Source organism: Canis lupus, chromosome 28, assembly GCF_011100685.1.
Source record: "Canis lupus familiaris isolate Mischka breed German Shepherd chromosome 28, alternate assembly UU_Cfam_GSD_1.0, whole genome shotgun sequence".
In the NCBI taxonomy this organism is placed as follows: Eukaryota; Metazoa; Chordata; class Mammalia; order Carnivora; family Canidae; genus Canis; species Canis lupus.
In genome coordinates, this window is record NC_049249.1 from 23,913,146 (window position 1) to 23,932,818 (window position 19,673).

The 19,673-nt window shown below is 37.8% G+C and overlaps 1 protein-coding gene across 9 annotated transcripts in view; it reads left to right on the forward strand.

The window, feature by feature from the left end:
• Window positions 1-19,673, forward strand: part of VTI1A (vesicle transport through interaction with t-SNAREs 1A) — a 357,029-nt gene that overhangs the window by 119,447 nt on the left and 217,909 nt on the right. The window lies entirely within an intron of this gene.

The following is a 19,673-nucleotide window of genomic DNA, read 5'->3' on the forward strand; positions in this document are numbered from 1 at the left end:
AACCGATGCAACTAATATTTATCAAGCATCTTCTGTGTGCTGGTACTGTACTGTGCTATTCCCTATATTATCTTAATCTTCAAAGCTTTCTAGTTGTAGTATTTGGGTATTTATCTTTATTTCACATATGAGGAAATTGAAGTTGAAGGACCAAGTGGCTTATTCAAAATGACAAGTAACTTGTAGATATTAGAGATTCAGGGCCTCTTGATTCCCCATTCTACTTTATGGTTGTCCTAAGCTGCATTTAAAATATCGTCCTGGGACGCCTGGGTAGCTCAGCGGTTGAATGTCTGCCTTCGGCTCAGGGTTTGTTCCCAGAGTCTGGGGATCGAGTCCCACATCCGGTTCTTTGCGTGGAGCCTGCTCTGCCTCTGCCTGTGTCTCTGCCTCTCTCTCTCTCTCTCTGTCATGAATAAATAAATAAAATCTTTTAAAAAAATAAAATAAAATATCGTCTCTATCATGTTTATTCTTTTCATGCTTTTACTCCAAAGAAAAGACTAGTAAATATTCCCACACATCCAGTGATCCATCTTGAAAACTATTCTTCTCTCAGGGACAACAGTAACCTTGGAAAGATATGTGAGGATGCCTTTAAAAACTCCACAACAAAAACATCCATTATACGGTGATGGTTGAGAGCATGTCCTTGAATTAGACTTCAGGTTAGGTCCTGCCCTACTACTTTCCTAGCTGTGTGACTTTGGGAAAAGTGATCTCCCTGTGCCTGAGTTTCAAACATCAGTTAAATGCAGGTAATGATAGCATTTTTGTGTACCTAGTAAGCTCTCAGTGAAAAGGATTAGTGGTAGTGGGCATTGTTAATGTACTCCTACGGCTAAATCCTTGAAAAGGTTTGTTTTTATAGTTCTTTCGTTGTTTGCTTTTTTTTTTCTCAGCCCTCAACAGAAGGGTTAAATGAAAGTAAGGAGGATAGACACCAGGAAATAAGAGAATTACCATTAAAAAAGGGTCATAAAACCATCCTTAACTAATCAAATAATGGCTACTTATAGTAATAACTTTAAATCAATAAAAAATGGAAATATTCTCTATCCTTTGTTTAAGGAGACAATGAAGTGTATGCTAATCATGTCTTTTAGACGATTCTCATTACTTAATCAAAGTATTTGTTGCTTGAAGTTAAATCAGTTTTAAATATCTGGAAAGTTCTCTTTCCTAAAATGCCTTGTTTAACCACAAGACTAGATAATGAGTTGCTACCCAACCCCTATAGTACTATAAGTTTATTAGGGATGATGGACCCAAACGCTAGGTTCACACATGTAATATAGTGAGTTGGGCCTACTATGGCTGAACTTGAGGGAGCATGCCCTCACCTAAAAACATTTGGTGTTTTAAAACACTGTGCTGGCCAAACAGATGCAATTGGAGCCGATATTGAGCCCAAAGTGAATGCCCTGGAGTGAGAATTGCGTCCATGGCCCTTAATGCTCACTAGCTGTGTACATGTTCACCTTGTGTGCTATCTTCTCCATTACCTGAACTATTCTAAGCACCTTGAGAGTGAAGACTAAGCCTTAGACCTCTTTCTCACCCCTTTTTCCTGCCCAGTATCCTGCACTCAATGGTTCTACAACACTTGCTGATGACAGAGGATGTGTTTATTGGGAAAAAGCCATATTCATGAAACCCACCAAACTATATCCATAAAATTGTTTCATCATTAGACATAAAAGAACAATATGTTTGATGAAAATATTCGACCCCAAGAAATGAAAAGGTAATAAAATATCACAAAGGGGATTCACTCAGCTGCTATCTCTCCTACCTACCTGGGAGGCAGTATCATGGAAGTGGAGAGTCCATAAAATCACAGAGATTCAAATTTTAATTCCGACTTCACCATGTATGTTTGTGTGGCTTTAGGAAGGCCATCCACTCTCCAGTTCCTCCCACTTCTCCTGGAGATCCCCATATTTCTAGCAAGCAGTAATGCATTGAAAACACATGGTAGTAGAGGTATGCACACGCTCTGTGAGAGGGTCCTTCAGAACAACAGTTTGTCTGAAGGGAGGCAGTAAGTCTTATTCCAATAAACAGTAAAACTGCTTTCCTTCTCTGTTTTCTTTTTTAAAAAAATGAACTAGAACTAATGCCAGGCTCTACTTTAACTTTGGTTTTGTACTTTAATAGTGCTTTCCAGACACTTCAACATACAATAGAATAAATTGTTAAAGCGTTAATTCTTTTTCTGAATGTAACCTTTTATCCTCATAGATCTCTGAGATCTCTAGTAAATACTGTAGTTTTATTCCATTTTATCTTAGTTACTTATATTACAATATTCTAAATCATTGTGTATTCTAAATAATCATTTCGCAGAAATTTGAGTTCAAAAATCAAATAAATTAAGTGACAAGTACTATAATGAAGCCCTGGTAAGAGCATGAATCAAACAGGCAAGACAAGCAAATCAGTGAGCAGAGTGTAGAGGGCGGGTACTGCATCAGGAAAGGCTTCAGTGTCCTGGTCTAATTACAGAAATTTCCAGATGTACAAAGGAAAATGCTGGATGAATTTGGCTCGGCTGGTCCAAGACTCTATTGCTGACTTGTTTGAATGGTGGACCCCAGTATTAAACCCTGATATATGCATTTTCTCCCTGAAATGATTCAGCTCACCCATTCCATTTTAACAGATAAAAGAATTGAGGCTGTGATATGTGAAGTGACTTGACTATGTTTACACAGCCAGTGAATGGCAAAGGAAAGATCCAGATTCCAGGTCACTATTGTACTTTGCTTCACTAACATGCAATTTCCATGACCACAGAGACCTTGTATGGTTTGCTCACTACTGTGTCTCTCTTTGGTGCTAATAGTAGGCACTAAATAAATATCTGTGGAATGAATGATTGATTTCTCTCTTGAGATTTCACAGCCTAAAACTCCTCTTGCTTTCCCTCACCTAATGATGTGTTTCCCCTGGCACTGCAAACTGATGCAAGTTGGTAGTGTTTCTGTGGCTCATTTTCAGCGTCTGATTTTCTGATACAGATCTCATTTCCAGATCTTTTCATTATAATATTTGTAGATGTTTTTATAAATGTACAAATCAAGATATTCTTCATGTGGATTTAAATATCATTGATATTTATCATCTCTTTGCAAGAGTGGGTTTTGATAACAGCCAGAAGTACAGTGCTTTTCTTCCTTCTTCAGTAAATGTTTGTTCATGTTGATCCTTTTTTCAAGAATGTTTGGTTCCTCTTCGTCCCTGTTGTGTGTGCCCTCCAGGGAATCATGCTGGTTTCGTTTCCTAGTTCAGTTAAATTAATATCACCTTCACTTAAATTAGAAATTTTTTAAAGTAATTACAGAACTAAATTATCTTTTACTTTATGAAATTAATTAATGTTTACTATATAACTTGAAGGATGGCACTCTCTTTTTCCTGTTATTTACAATGATACATTCATAAAATTATTTCATTGCCTTATTTTCTAGGCAGTACTGGAGCCATTTAAGCTATTTTGCCAAATAGACTTCATATTTTTAAGCCTTTATGTTGTTCTGTTCAATTAATACTATTACCTTATTTTAGATGATGTCTCCCTTAAAGTGAATAGTATATAATTATCTGTTTATTGTACAGGAAATGTAAACCTGTCATGGTTTCCTTAAGGATTTTTCTCTGTTCATTCTGTATGTTTCCCCTTTGCCCATTCCTATCCTGTCCCTTCTAAAAGGACCCAAACTACCCATTTCTATTTTCAATGGCTTTTCCCTACATGTGTTCTACATACATGCTATTAGAGCATGCATTTAATTATCAGATCATTTCTAAGTACCTAATAGGTACGATGTACTATGCTGGTGTGCGGGCAGCACTCATATTTAATAGCTTCAGAACTGTGCCATTCTCAAAATACAAACTTCAGAACCCACAGAACATGAAATATGTTTCCAAATGGAGTGTGTGCAATTAACAGTAAAGGAAAATCAGGAGGAGGAATAGGTTTTAGGGAAAAGATACCGAGTTCAAGATACCAACAAGGTGCCCACGTAACGTCTTTGATCTGGCTATTGCAATCTGAAAATTGAAGTTAGGAATGAAGTTAGAGTTGGATATATAAACATAAGTCATCCATGAAGTGATGATAATTTAAGCCTCTGTATTCTAAACCTTAGCCACTTGAGGCCTATTTGTAAGCTTTTTGCCATGTTTGAACAATACTTATACTCTTATTTATTTAATATTTTAAAATATACTATATATATATTTATTTATTGACTTTTTAAAGTATAGCACCATTCTAAACACTAATATCTGTGAAACCTTCGGTTTGATGTAATAGGTGCATTTTTTAGGATACTCATTGAAATAAATATGTAGTTACTATATTTCATGATTGTAAGATGTACATCCTTTCACACTTTAACATTTCTGAACTTAGGGTGTTCTACAGTTGATGACGTCTTACACACTGTAGTGGTGATCTACTTGTCATTGCCAACACATGAGCAATCATGGTTGTTAGTCCCAATGGCATGAGTAAAAACCTGCAATCTTAACATTTCAGTCAACAAACCACTGAAAGATCTTTAGAGAAAAAAATGTAAATTTTATTTGTTGTCTGAAAACCTTACTGTCCAGTACAATCAAGAAACACTAACATGGAAACTTGCAGAATGAGTATTGGCAACATAGAAGAGACTCCTAGAGAGAATAGTTGAAGACATTTAAGAAATGCTGTGTTCCTGGTACTCTTGATGGCTGGGAGAATATTGTTGCCTAGAAGTTTAAAATTGGTTCATAAAGAGTTGGACACAGAAAATTTTAGGAGAACCAAAACTCATTTGTTTTGTCTACATTTTCCTCTTTGAATACACAAGAATGGTGTGTGGTATATAAGAGAATCTCTATAAGTGAGTAATCTGAAAGAGCTCTTTGAATAAGAATATAAAATAAAAAATACTAAGTGATAAGAGAGCCATTTTCTAAGTAGTATATTAAAAAATGGTGCTTCTTACAATGTATGCTATCCAAGGTCAGATTAAACAAAGTATCCAAATAAAAAAAAGTCAGTTCATGTTCCACTTAAAGTTACCTCATAAATACTACTTTATGGAAGCACATTTAAACCAGGGGGATAAATAAGATCACCAAGAGAACATTTATGCAGAAGAAAAGAGCCTTAGAACGCCGAGGAAAGTCTACATTCTGTGGGACAAAGAGGAGTCAGAGAAAGTAACTGAAAAGGATTAGTGGATGACTCTATGCAGTACAGTTTCATGGAAGCCAAAGGAGTGATTTTTCAAGAAAGAAAAGTAACTTAGAATAATCAAATAGTTCAGAAGACCTGGAGAGTATTTAAACAGACAAGAAATGGTGGTTTTGAGAATTACAAGAGCTTGAGTAGTGGGAGCGGCAGTGGTGGGGGGGTATTAATTGCAGACTTTGCTTTTTAAGAAAAAGTGAGTAGAGAAATAAAAAGGTGATTCTTCATAAGGATCAGAATTGTTTTTCCTTAAGGTCAGGTTAGTCTACGGCCATACCACCCTGAACGCGCCCGATCTCGCCTTAAGGTCAGGTTAGCCCTGAACATGTTTTGGGACCTCGAGGTAGGAACTGACGGAGAACTATTGTTGCCATCATGAAGGACAATAGTTGATCATTTTAAGTCCCCGAAGACGTGCAGAGGGATGGAACCAATAGTATAAGTTGAAGATGTAACCTTAGAAAGGAGAAACACTTCCTCAGAAGCAGAGATGAAGAAAGAGTAAGTTTAGAATGGATTCTGAATAATGTTGAGTTAGAAAGGAAGGAACTTTGGAAGGATCACCATGATTCCAGACAAGTAACCAAATTACTCCCTGAAGGTGAAGGACAGAGTCAAGGTCTTAGGAAGAGTGTAGAAAAGGTTTAGAACAAATGGTTGTAGGAAATGTCAAGGAGACTCAACATGAGTAGGTCAGAAATGGCTGAACTATGCAGGAGCCCAGCTGAGTTCTGGGAGCATGAATTCACTGGTATGATTTCACAGGCCTCCTCAGGATTGCCTGGCAGACCAGGAGTAGGAGCCAAGAAAGCAAACAGTGGAAAGTTGATGCCTGTTGAGAACTGGCAGAGTAGGAATGACAGGAGAACAAAAGGGAGTGATTGTAGGGTAGTAGTGAGTGCAAAGTTGAAATGGCGAACTGTGGGAGGTAGGCAGATGGGGAGGCAATGGGAGGCCAAATCACAGTGATGGACAGGAAGAAAAGGGGGGCCTTGGGTGATTGACACTCACAGTGTGCACAGAGAACCAAGAGGGAAGAGAAGGAATGTGGGAATCCAGTTGGGTGAATGGAGAGTTTGAGAATTGCGAGAGATTTTAAAAATAGAAGACTTGGGAATAACTATGTACCAGAATTAGATACATACATGTCATCCTAGAAGCAGTTGGTAGCCTGATGGCTAATAGCAATAGATTTGGATTCAAATCTGAGCCCGACTAACATTTATACAGTGTGACCACTCTGGACCTAAGTTTGCCTTCCCCACATCCACTCTGCTTTGTTCTTTGGATGACTGACTCTGAATAGACCACACCAATGAGCTTTCTTGCCCTCTGGGTTCCAGTTAAGTTCACCCAGCGGGGAGCACCAGCAGAACATAGAACACTGGGAGGAGAATAGGGTTGGGGTATAAATTATCCTGGCTCTCTTCCTGTGGGATTGTAGTGGGCTGGCTGCATCATTCTGTCTACATGGCCCTTTCTTTCAGTGTTGGTAACCACTTTCTCTCCTCCCATCTTCAAGCCTAAGGGTGGTAACCTGCCCACTATTACTTGCCCCAGGCTAATGTGCCAGGGCTTGTGGTTTCCCACACTTTTAAATAGTCTCTTTATTGTAATCTGCTTAAATTGCCCAATTTGATTATGTGATCTGTTTTCTATTGGTACCTCTGATAAAAATCACCTTGGGCAAATTGCTTAGGCTCTCAGCTTCACTTTTCTAATTTGCAAGATTGAAATAATAGTACCTACTTTGTAGCTTGGGTAGAAGGATTAGATGTGATCATGCAAAATCTTTACATAATGCAGGGCATTTAGTAAGCTCTTAATAAATGATGATGATGTCGTATAAAGTCTGGAATTTCCATTCATCCACTTGTAGATTTATAGAGATCTATAGATCAGGGATTGAATGTTTATATTAGCAAGTATTATTTCCTGAGGTATCCTCATAGATGGTAGAGTTGAAGAGAACTCAAACTGGGGAAGGAGAAAATCTAGCCACCTTTATAATCTCCATTTTAAAAAAAATTCTTTATAATCTCTATTAGTCCCTCCTGCCAAAGGCACTTTAGATTGATAACTTAATTTGTGGAAGAAGAAACCAAATATGCAAAATGCTCTACACCACAATTGGAGTCTATAATATACGATCTAAGTGAAAATAGCGTGCTTCATATGCAAATGCAGCTTCACGATGTCCTCCCTTACTCTCGTCTTTGACATATTGTAGAGCCACCACCTGTCCTCTTGATTGTGAAGACTTCTCTGGTTCTCCTGATTACACAGCTAATTGTGAGACCTTTGAAGGCATGGTTGTGCCTTTTAGGTGGTAGGAAAGTAGTGGCTTTTTTAAAACCGGGGGGTTCAAAAACAACTTTAGTGGAGAAATTCAAAAACTCTTTCTTTCAGTTGTTAGGACTCAACAAGGCAATACTTGGGCTTGGTCAAGTATTCTGAATTATCAATCCATAATAATGATGCCATCTTACACTTGCTTAGGGCCTTTTAATTTGAAAGTGTTTTCGTCACTTTCCAAAAGTGTAGACATTGTCATACCGTGAACATGAATCTTCTATGAGGCCAGCCACCAGGAGACCACCATCATGGACCAGACTTTGAGGGATACCCATGAGTGTCTCTTAGCTGTTGCAACCTCTAGGCAAAGAAGGCCCGCTAAGCCTTAATCAGGAGCCCACTCAAGTTTGCCACTGACTGTGATGCTCGGGAAGGGGGCATTTCTGTTAAGACACGTACTCGCACTTATTTATGCATCCACCGGAGCCATTCTGTAAACTTTACAAAACAATTCAGTGGTTTCATGTTTCATGTCCTAGGTGCATGTAGGTGTACATCTCAGGAGGGGAGGGGAGATGGTAAAAGGGTAAGCAGGGATTTGGAGCAGAGTTCCCAGGGCTCAACTCGTGATTTTGTGATTCTCTTGCATTTCTTGGACCTGGTGCCGATGATAACAAGAGACTCGACTCACCTAGGCGCCATATGTAGTTTTAAGCCTGGGATAACAACTTGAGTTTGGTAATGTCTTGTTTGTCACCCTCTCAGTTCCCTAAATTTGATTTTTCGAAAACCTTCAAATCTGGAGGCCATTTCTCCATTGGATATATTTATGTGTCTATCCGCTTTATCAGGAATGTGGTTTCATTCAGGTCTGTTGTCCTAAGCGCCTTTGTTTGTGGCTGCATTCCATGCGGTTCAGTCTTTCAGCCTCATGTATTTACTAACTATTCAAATGCCTTGTGGTATTCACACACAGATTATGTAAAATAAAAAAAAATACATTATTAAGGCAGTGGATGCTGTGAATGGATTATTACAATTTGCCTATCATGGTAATGGCACCTGTTAGAGGTGTGATACAAAAGGCAGTGACAGGCAGTGTAATTTAGTCATTGTGGCCATTGTACTGGATGGCTGGTCAGTTCACCAGGCAAGTACAAAGGAAGCAGTGTTATAGCAGAGTAGGGGTGGGTACGCTTAATAGAGAGAGCTAGTTGTGTACTGAAAGAGACTTTTGGTGGAGGGCTAACTCCCAGGGGGCAACTTCGAATGAGTTGAAAAGAATGAACAAAAGTACAAAAATGGTACAGGTTTTCCTATTTCAGCTCTTAAAGTGACAGACGGGTTATGTGGGTGCACATTGCCAACACTTTCTCCCACTGCCAAAAGAGCTCCTTTTCAAAATACTCAGTCAGCGTTGCCTTGTGGTATGGCAGTCGCATATAATGTACTCTTTTCTTCCCCTATATGTAAAAACATACTGTGTCAAAGTTCAGATCTAACTGGCATAGGGGCCAAATGCACTAAAGTTTGGGAAAACCATTTGTTTACAGTCCGTAACAGTATTTCAAGAGCATATTACTGTGGGTTCAGGAAGAATGTATGTCACTGGCCTTCTATTATTTTTTCTCTTCTCCTTAGTATTACTTACTATCATGGGTGGTTTTGCTCCTAGTCTGAAAATTCTGGCATACTAAAAGAGTAATTAAGGCTGAACTTTGGCATCAGAATAGGTAATAGAAATGAATGGTAAGAATTTAGGTAGCTTATTTTCTCCTTACCTCAAAAACTTGTGATGTCAGGCTGTTTCTCCAGACAATACTGAGAAATACTCGAGAGGGAATGAGTGAAAGCACAATAAAAAGGATCAAACATGCCAAGATGACTTTAGTATCTCCAAATAATGTGTCTTGGGTTCCCTTCTGGAAGGACACCAAGTTGACTGCCATGCATCATCTCTTTATAACGTCAGGTATAATATACCTGTGATGCCAGGTATAGGACAGGATGTGCCGCTGGAAGCAGCAACTTCCTCCACCAATCTTTTGCTTGCTTTACTGTCCCAATTCAAGTGATGACTGACAACAAACTGCTCTTCTCAGGTTTTAGATATTGAATTCTTCTTACGGGCCAGCCCCTGTGCTAGACTCTTTATAAGCATTTCCTCATTTAATCTTTGTACCAACCTATGGAGTATTCAAAGAATTACTATCCCCATTCAACAGAGAAGGAAACAGAATCAGGGAGGTTCCATAGCCTTCTTATATGCAGTGATTTGGGATGATATTTTCACACTCTCTGCGTGTGTGTGTGTGTGTGTGTGTGTGTAGATAGATAAACATACACACACACACACACACTATGGTATATACATACAGTACATTTAATTCTACAGTATCTTGGAACAAAGTAACCATGATATATTTGTAATGATAGTTGACAGTGTTCTGGAAACTGAATTGTGTAAATTTGTCCTAAGATTCCAGAATCTTATCATGGAATGAAGTATTAGTATTTTGTCCCACAAATCATTTTAATAGCATGGGCTACATGAACTGGGTCCATTATTAAACTTATGTAGACTATATAATGCTACTGGGAGCCAGCCCAGTTTTAATAAAGGGCCACACAGAAGAAAATGTATGCTACAAAATGTCAATTCATGTCTCTTAACTTGTGTAAATAGTGTTGCAGACAGTACTAGACATGTGTGAATGGGCGAGGTGTGCCACTGTTCTGAATCACTCATGCAGCGCTTTGGCCATCAGCCCAATGAAGCGGGTGTGCCACTTAGAAGGGTGCCAGCTGAGTAGATGCAGTTGTATATTTAAAACATGATTTTGTACTTTGCTGTGTAGAACAGCTATTACAGCTTGTTACTTTTCTTTGCACTAGTTTTGACATATGAACATTTTTAACTGAAAAAGAATGTCATTTTCACAAGAGAACTTTCTGTACAATGAAGTTAGCATTTATAGTCATCCTAACATATGCAATGATTTGATAAGCTTGAATATTCTAATAGGCAGAAGTTTCCTTTTTCTGCTTCCTAGAAATTATCCCCAAGTTTGCAGAGTGGCCAAGGAGAAAGATATAGGCATTTATTTCTGGCATCAAGTTGTACAAAAACAACAAAAGATTATGGATTTTCAGGGGGTTGTGTCACACGCCCTCCCCCGCTGCTGCATTATAATGTCAGTAACTATGGAATGAATTAGCATGTTGACACACTGCATATAAACAGTATTCCACAACTGTAACGTAGCACTCAAGCAGAAAAAGCACTGGGTGTTTTGGACAGACAGAAGCAGAGTCAGAGATCAATATTCTCTAGCTTAAGGATCACACTTCTGTCTGATAAAACCACCTGGGTTTCCTCAGTGGCTGAGGTCAAGGATGTGGCCGCAAACCCGTGTGCTCATCAGACTGTTGGAGTCAAGTCCTCTGTTTGTATACAGTGTATAAATGGTAATGTGGATAAACACTGCCCTCTCCAACCGCATAATTACGTCGATTGCTGAAAAAACCAAGAAATGTACCAAAATATCACAGGAAAGCTATTTCTAACACGACTTTGCTCTTTATGGCTAAGTGGCCGCCACCGGTTTTTTTTTTCTTCTTCTTCTAAATTATGTGTTCTTGTTTCAAGCATTTAGATGATGCAAAACAGATTTTTGTGGCAACATTCTTTTTCGCAGCCAAAAAAGCATTCAAGGAAGCTCTGTGCTCCTCAGTTGCTATTTATTCTGGACCTTTCGTGTTATCGGCATAAACTCATTTCATTTTAAAATGAGAAATAAACCACTTTTTAAAGGCTATTTCTTAGAACTGCTAATCATGACAATAAAATATCTAATTATGATGGGAAGCAGAAGTTTTTACATTATTAGTCAGAAATGAATAAGTGAATGTAATAGGTACAAAAAAAAAAACAACATTGTTTTCCTACAGGGCTCTGAAGTAAGCAATTCTTTTTAACACAGACATGCTAGTTCTTCATCCAGATAAGACAATGGGTAATGTTGTGATGGGATCTGACCTAAAATCTCAAAAAGAAGGAATAATTTTATTACCAGTCTTTGACATTAACTTTCTGATCTCTTTTTTTCCCCTCCTTCATCTTTTCCTTTTTCTCCATTCCTGTCACTTTTTTCTGCCTTCCCTCCTCTCGCCAATCTCCTTAGAAACAATTGTGGTTAACAGAGTCGGAAGTCAAAATAGTTACTCTCATAGCCATGGTAAAAAAGACCAAAGTAAACAAATTCACAATTTCTCATTTCCAACATCTCCATTTTGCACATCCTATTATTATGGCACTTAGTTTTAGGGTAACCACTGGTGATTTAGTTGTCTAAAAATGGCCAGTGGTTTTTAGCAGCAAACATGTTTTATTCTTTCAGGGACCTTGAAATTTTAAACTCAGAAATTCCATATCCATAAACTTAGCTTCTTCTAGCACTATCCATTTATATGTGTAAGTTCACATTGTCATTTGTTTGTCTGACTTTCTTAGGCATGAGATTTAGGATCTGAGGAGGATGTACTATGTTTCAATAAGTCCTGATGCTATATATGGAATACAAATCCTCTTGATAGGTATTAAAATCAGTTGTTTCAAGAATACTTCAAGTAAATAAAATTTGTGGGAAAATACTATTTTTCTATTTCTGGCATTTCCAAAAGCGTATTCAAGGTTCCTTCAGTCTATAAATGTTCTGAGTGAACACTATTTTCCAAAGATTCATGTCACAGATACTTGCCATGTACACACCATTGCAGTAGTTACTGTGGAAACTTAAGAGGTGTACAATGTATGTTCTCAGGAGTTGATGGCATAGATATAGGAGAGTTAAACAATACCAAAGCAAGAGCTGGAACTGGCTCAGAGAATGAGTGTGACTAAGGGGAAGGAATTGGAAAGAAAATCGAGAGAAGAGTTCTTAGCTCTAACTGTTGTACATTAATGAAGAGGAAAAAAAGAAAAAAGATAAAGCTTTTGATGAAGGAGAACATGTGAAGTGGATGCATTAAATGGAATTCCCTGAAATCTGATATCAAAATATACCTTGGCAGAAAATGTTGAAAATTTACTTCTTATATTAAGTTGCATTTCTTAAAGAACTAAATGGAGTGGGCACATTATCTGGGGTCTCCCCATAATTTGAATGGATTAATTAGTAAATGTAAAAATGCCACTAATACTCAGAATTAGATTCTGAGAGGCATAACCAGAATTATAAAAATGTATTACAAAAACGTAATGGGATTTTTTTGAAGGTTATTTTCCCCTCGATGTTAAGACAGAAAGAAAATGACTTTTAGACTTCCTTTCTTCTCCCCCTCCCTCCAAATTCCTGAACTATTTTAAGTGCTTCTGATGGTTTCTTACATTCTTAATGCATTGTTTTAATCAGGAGAAGGGTGTGTATGTGTGTGTATATGTGTGTGTGTTTATCCTGAACTCATGCTTTGTTGGTTTTAGTAAAATAAGGTTTAAAAGCCAAGTCTTTCCCACTGAAATGAAATTAAAAACCACTGCTGCTGTGATGTCATGAAAGAAAAATGAGGTGGATTTAGGCAGGAAAATTGTGTAAAGAAAACTTTACGGAGCTTTTAAAGGAGCTTATGCAGTGTCTTCTAATGTGAACTAAGCTGCGATTGTGCATTCGCCATTTCTACATTGAATTTAATTGTATGAAAGGAAAAAGTAGACAAGCGACAGAAATATATATGGAAATATGAGTGGCTTTGGAGCAAAAAGCAATAAATATAGTTTTCCCATTTCGTCTAAAATAGTTGTAATTTAAGCTGTATCACTATGAAGGATTGTTTTTTTTTCTTTTTGAAAAAAAAAAGACTGATTTCTAAGGCAAATCAGTACTAAAAGTAGTAAATATAGTACATTTGTAATTTAGGCTGTATCATTATGAAGGGCTTTATTTTTTCCTTTTGAAAAAAAAAACCACTAATGTCTAAAGCAAATCAGTACTAAAAGTAGTAAATATAATAAATTTCAGAGTATTACTTCCGGATAGTATGTTCATGGCAAGTACTACTTGTTGAATGTTTGAAGTCATTCAGTGAAAGACTGATAATATTATGTTGTAACATGTTTGAAAATTAAGTTTCTCTATTCAGTATGGAGCTACTCTTTAATTTCTTTTGAAATGAATGACAATACCCCCTTACAAATCGAGAGCATAAAGAAGGATGAGGCCATGTTTCACTCTTCCCCGAGCCTGCCTTAGAACTGTGGATAGAAAGTAGTGGGGAGTAGAAAGGCATGAAACGTACGTTATATTAGCTTTGCAAGTCCGCGTCCCTCACATAGACCATCATTGTGTGGGGCTTTCATGCACCATAATGCGTGTTCAACACTTTCTCTCAACTGGCAGCATTACCTTGCATGCACGTCATCACTGTGTCATGAGTGTGTTTAATAACATCGCTCCTTTATTCCAGGCTTTGTCCAGCTTTCTTACCTCTCCTGACACCTTCACTCACTTGCAGAACACAGTTCCTGGCAGAGATGGAAGTATTTATTTCAGTGGAAAGCATCAGTGCAGTTTCTTATAACCGGTTTTTTTTTTTTTACAGATTTCTACTCTTGGCTTCCTTTATCATCTTTTTTTTTTCTTTTCAAAGTTTTATAAAAATGAAAGTGCAAATGTTGAAGATTTTTGCTTTTAAGAGAACTATTTTGTTTGCCTTATGGTGTCTGAGAACTGGTTGGTTTTCATAAAACTAAAACCTCTCTTCTCTTAATAATTTGGGGGGGGGGTAGAGGAAGGGAAATGGATTGCAGAGAGTAACATCTGACATCTAAAAATAATAATCATGATAATAGCTAACATTTGTCAAGCACTCACTACAGTGTAGACATTGTTGTAAGTGCTTTACATGTATGAAGTCTTCGCAACAACTCTCTTACTTTTGTCCCCATTGTGAGGAGGCTACAGGGAGTTTAGTAATTCGCCAAACGTAGCACTACTGGAAAATGGTAGAACAGGGATTTAAACTAGCAATCTGACATCAGAATCTGCATTCCTAACCAGAAAATATTACAACACACAAGAGTATTAAGTCAGAAGAGAGAAAATTTTATGTTACAAAAGCCCGAATTTATTTCATGACAATTGCAATGTGCATTTCCTTAAACTTGGTGATTTATAGTTTTCTTCCTTTTTATAGATTTAATGTGTATAGGGATTGAAGGGCCAAACCTTAATGTTAGGGTGCTATTTAAGTGGAGATCTCTAGTTTTCATGACACAATATTTTTGTACTTAGAATATGAACTCAGCAACTGAACCTAGCTTACTTTTCCACTCAGATGTTTTTACCCAAATCTCCATTAGAGTTATTTTGAGTCCTAGCCATGTTTCTTGATGTTGAGTGTGATATGCAAGTTGGTAGCTGCTCAAAAACTTGTATATGGGTGAATTGATACTAAGAATTTTTTCCTTATTCAGTGCTAATAATGGAAAGGTATATTTAATAAATGAGAGTTCTAAAGGGGAAAGTCAAGTACTGGGCATATCTATAAATATATAAAACTTATTTTTTGCCTTAGACCAGAGATCGGAGGCAGGAACAGAAGATTCAGCCAGAATACTAAGTGTATAGAAAGACAGCCACAACTTGAGGAAGAAGGTACCTTCAGCAAAGGTATCTCTGTTTCAGGCTTTGATGGTAGGAGCATGTAAACCATAAGAGCCAAGTTTTCTATTGTTTCCTCAGAACTATGTTACAAGAGTTAGCTTTCAAAAACAATTTCATATTGCTTAGACTATGAAGTTTACCTTCTCAGAATCTTTACTGCCTCTTACTGGCAAGATAAAAATCCAGACATTTCAGCCTGGTATTTGAGCCCTGGAGCTCCTTCATCTTATCTCCCAACATCTATGCTCCAACCATATCATGCGGACTACACTGCACATTATTTGGTGGACAAAATGGCCTCCAAACATGTCCATTGCCCAATCTCTGGAACCTGAGAATATTTTATAATACATGAAAAAAGAGACTTTGCAGAGGCAATTAAGGTTACAGAACTTAAGATAGGGAGAGTTTCTTCAACCTGGTGAGCCAGTCTAATCACATGAACTCTTTAAAGCAAAGAACTTTCTCTGATTAGAGGCAGGAGAGATTAAGCTGAAGGAGATGCTGAAGAGATTCAAATTGTAAGGAGGACTCTGAGTACCTTTGCTGTCTTAAGGTGGAGTGGGCAAAGCGATGAGGAGTACAGATAGGGGCTGAGAGAGATCTCTGGCTGGTAGGCAACAGAGAAACAGGGACCCCAGTCATATAACAGCAAGGAACTGAATTTGGCCAACCACCTGAATGAGTTTCAAAGTGGATTCACCTCCAGAACCTCCAGAAGTGAACACAGTCCAGGCAATACCTTGATTTTGGCCTTATAGGATACAGACCAAAAGAAGTAGTCATGCCCATCTGGACCTCTCACCCTTAGAACTGTGAGATAATAGGGGTACTTGGGGGACTCGGTTGAGCGTCCGACTCTTGATTTGGGTTCGGGTCATGCTCTCAGGGTTGTGGGATCAAGCCCTGAGTCAAGCTCCATGCTGAGGGTGAAACCTGTTTAAGATTCTCTTTCCTTCTCCCTCTGCCCCTCTGCTTGCTCACGTGCTCTCTCTCTAAAATAAATAAATCTTTTTTAAGAACCTTGAAGTAACAAATTTTTGTTGTTTTAAGTTTGAGGTAATTTGTTATCACAGCAAATGCCCTGTCTTCATCCTTTCTAATTATCTGTTCATCCTCTAAGGTTTAACTCAAATGGCATTTCCTCCATGAAGGCTTCCATGGAAGTCCCAATCAAAAGTCACTCTTCCATCTGTGGATACTGTTGGGTTTGGGCCTCTTTGACGGCATTTCTTCGCTAGGCTTGGTGTTGCATTTAGCTGTTTGCCTTCAATTCTTTCCTACTAAATCGTAGCACTTGGAGTCTGTCTGTGTTTTGGTTTATATCCAGATATTATTTCACATAGTATTTGTATGCAGCAGGTTCCCAGTCCATAAATATTGCATTCTGAATGTCATCCTCAGAGAATCTACAAACAGATAGACATGGTGCCCACATACAGATACTCAGTCTGTAAATTATGGGGCCATATGGGAAATAAAACCAGGTGTTGCTCTTCCCCTCATGGAGCTGACAGTCCACTGGAGTAAAGGAAAATATTAATCCAAAAGGTAAACCTAAAATTAGACTTGGTTAAGTGCCAGGAAGAAAAGGGTTATAGTACTGGGGTGTAGTACTTTCTATTCAAGTGTTTGTCAAAGGAATGATTGTATGGTATTGGAAGAAAGAAACAATTCAGATTGATTCAGCTTAAAGGAGAGACTGCATAGCAGCGATTTCAAATAGATTAGAGATAAGGATGAACGTCTTATAACAAGAGTGAGAATGGTCTTCTTTTGCATCTTCTTAAAGGATGCAGTGAGACATGAAATGTGAGAAGTGAAATGAGGCTGCAGTCCAAAGACTTGAGGTCAGATGGGGAATTTTCAACCCTGGCTCAATATTAGAATCAACTGAAGAGCTTTTACATATTATTAATGTGTGGGCCCCATCCCAGACCAATTGAATCAGAATCTCCAGGGTGAGGTGTAAGCAACAATATTTTTAAAAGCTCCTTGGCTACTTCTGATGCTAGTGAAGACTGAGAACCACTACTTTGGCATTTTTAGTGCATTTTCGGGTGTCATGGTCAGAGGATAGACAGGCTTGTGAAGTACAGACAGTGAAGTCCCCTTCTGCAGAGGGAGCCCTTCAAATAGGGCAGAAAAAGCCTCCTCCCAGTGGGTTGGGATCAGTAGGTCTGTCTAAAAGCAGGCTGGGGTGGATTGTCATTTTTTTTTCATGACATTTTTTAGAATTTTTCTGATTATAAAAGTGATTATTATAAAAGGTTGGGGTACCTGGGTGACTCAGTTGGTTAAATGTCCAACTCTTGATTTCGGCTCAGTTCATGATCTCATGGTCATGAGATCAAGTCCCAGGTTGGGCTCCATACTGGGCAAGGAGCCTGCCTGAGGTAATCTCTCCCCCTCTTCCTATGTGTATCCCCCATGCTTGCTCACACTCTCTCTTGCTCTTTCTCTTAAAAAGTAAATAAGTAAATAAATAAATCTTTTTTAAAAAGTGGAATCTGGGGTTTTTTTTTTCTGTACAAAAAGTTTAGGAAAAGTAGAAAATCACACAGAAGAGAATAAAACTTACTCATAATCCCCCAACCATTCTAAATATTTTTTGGCAAATATTCAAGGGTCACAGGCTGGTGGATGCATGTCTATGTGAACCATTTATAAAGGACATGTGGCTGCCCTTTTAAAAACGTGGTTGTGTATCATTGTGCATTTGTTACTATTCTCTGTAAGTGTTTAGGTTAGTAACCCCTAAAATACAGATAACTTTCTTTAAGCCTACTTTAAAAAAATTAATAGAATATGAAGTCTTTTCCATATCATCAAATGTTCTGTTGAGAAATATAAATTAATGTCTGTCTACAACTGCATCCTGTGAGCATACCATAAATTTATTTAACCAGACCACTATTACTGGACATTCTGACTCTCTAATTTTTTACTATTCTAATGTTGCATGGGAATATTTGTTCATAATTCCTTACACAAATTTCTGTTTTTTTTCTTAATGGTATATTCCTAAGCGTGGAATTGTTAGGCCAAAGAACATAAATATTTTCATGATTTTTTTAAAGATTTTATTTATTTATTATTATTTATTTGATAGAGACAGCACAAGTAGGAAGGGAGGAGAGCAGGAGAGAGAGATTCTCAAGCATACTACATGCTGAGTGCAGAGCCCTATGCGGAGCTCAATCCCAGGACTCTGATATCATAACCTGAGCCCAAACCAAGAGTCAGATGTTCAACCAGCAGCACTACCCAAGCACCCTTTTCTTGATTTTTTAATACGTAATAACAAACTGTCCTCTATAAAGCTATAAATGGTTTAATTTTTCTTTCCTAAACCTTCACTCACACTGAGCGAAAATGTGCTTGTGGTTTTTGTTGCATTTCTTCATCACTAGTAAGGCTGATATTTTCTCTTATGTTTATTAATCGTTGTAATTCTTTTGCTTATTTTTTTCTTTGAAAGTTAATTTTTTTCTGTTGATCTGTTTGTGTTTTTCTTCTTGATTTACATAAGAGCTCTTCTAGTAACTGTTTTGTGTGTCATGTTTGTGGCATACTTTTTTCAAATTTGTCAGTAGGCTTTTTCTTCTGAAGTACTGAAATTTTAAATTTGATATGATGAAATTTTTCTTTTTTTTTATTATATTTCCCTTTGAATTTCTGCTCAGAGAAGCCGTCCCTGCCATAAGTGAGATCAAAAACAAACTCATATTTTCTTTCTAATTCCTTTATGGTTTTGCTTCTTGGGTTGTTATCTGGTTCTCATTCTTTGAAGCTAACTTGAATTGGAGGTTTGAGAATGAGACAGATCTGGAAGAGACACTACCACTATTACCTGTGAGAATTGATTGAACCTCTAGGGATCTGTTTCTCTGTCTATAGGTATTCCAGGGATAACCCAACCTATGAGGACTAAATGTAAGGTAACAAAAAATACTGAGCCCAGGGGCACCTGGGTGGCTCAGTCAGTGAAGCATCTGCCTTTGGCTCAGGTCATGATCCCAGAGTCCTGGGATTAAGCCTTCCAGCAAGCTCCCTGCTACAAGGAGCATGCTTCCTCTCCCTTCCCCACTTGTGATCTCTCTCTTGCTATCTCTGTCGCTATCTCTGTCTCTTGGTCTCTCTATCAAATAAATATATAAAAATCTTAAAAAAAAAAAATACTGAGCCTGAGCCTAGGGCCTGGCACATAGTAAATGCTTACAAAACAAAACAAAACAAAACCAAAAAAACAAAAAACTCTGGTCGCTTTCTTCAGAGGAACGTTATCAGACTAGCATTCAAAGATCCAAAACCAATACTCAAGTTTCCTGCAATAAATTCTGACACCTTGATTTTGGACTGTCTCCAGTTTAACCCTTTTCTGTCATTGGTCTCTTAGGTCTCTCAAATTATCCAAACTGTATGGTTGCATTTTCATGTATGCAACTAGTTTATGTACCGCTTATTGA